Consider the following 1,087-nt stretch of genomic DNA (forward strand, 5'->3'; position numbering starts at 1 on the left):
TGAGAAGAAACTTCAGACTATTTTAACAATGTTGACTATAAAAATATTACCAAAATATAAGGCGTTGGTGAAGGAACAACCAGTTCAAAAGGATTAGTATAGATTAGTATAAATTTTCATAGAGCAACATCAAATTTTCCAATTTCATGTGGTGGAATTATAATCATAAATTTTATGAAAAAATACAATTGTCAAATAGATTGAAAACCAGGAATTTATTGGCTCATACTGAGACCAGATAAGCTCTATATTATAGAGTCTATAATCCTCTATAATCCTTTTTTCCGGTTGACTTTAACGGGAAGGATGCCAGGCGTCACAGTGATGGATATTGACCAGCACGCGGTTACCAAGGTGGTGGCCTTTTTCCTCAAGAAGACTGGCAAGTTGAAGGTGCCCGACTCGATGGACATCGTCAAGACCGCCAAATTCAAGGAGGTGGCACCCTACGATCCCGACTAGTTCTACGTGAGCTGCGCCTCGATCCTGTGCCACCTTGTCGGTCCCGCAGTCCCGCCGGCGTTGGCTCCATCACCAAGATCTATGGTGGACGCAAGGGCAACGGTGTCCACCCGTACTTCTGCCATGCCGCCGACGGTGCTGACCGCAAGGCCCTGCAGGCCCGTCTGGTCGAGAAGCACCCGGACGGTGATCGCAAATTGAGCTCCAGCGGCCAGCACGATTTGGAACGCATCGCCAACCAGATTGTGGCCCCCTTTTTATTTCCAAGTAATCGCCGATCGCGCCCAATTGAAATCTAAATTAGTCGCTCTTTTTTAAACTTCCTACTGTAACCGCTTTTTGTTTGCAAGAATAATAATAATAATAAAATAAAACTCATTCACAAAATTTTCCAATAAACCATACGCTCGAAAATAATTTGATAATTCTACCACAGTCCACAGTCGTCCGAAAAATTTCTATAAATTCAGCAACCAGGTATATATTTATACCAAACCAAGAAATTCAAAACGGAATATTCATTGGAAACTCCATTGCAGATTAGGAAAATGCATTTGTCCGAATTTTAAACACCACAAATAAAAACGAGATTATCAACTTAAACAAAATAAAAACTGAACCATTA

General features: G+C 41.2%; 1 pseudogene; it reads left to right on the plus strand.

Annotated features, from left to right (window-relative positions):
• The first annotated feature begins 216 nt into the window (after nucleotides 1-216).
• On the plus strand, nucleotides 217-789 carry LOC110180608 (small ribosomal subunit protein eS19A pseudogene; annotated as a pseudogene).
• The last annotated feature ends 298 nt before the right edge of the window (nucleotides 790-1,087 follow it).

The sequence above is a fragment of the Drosophila serrata genome, unplaced genomic scaffold (genome assembly GCF_035046125.1).
Source record: "Drosophila serrata isolate PLE 108 unplaced genomic scaffold, ASM3504612v1 contig_188, whole genome shotgun sequence".
In the NCBI taxonomy this organism is placed as follows: domain Eukaryota; kingdom Metazoa; phylum Arthropoda; class Insecta; order Diptera; family Drosophilidae; genus Drosophila; species Drosophila serrata.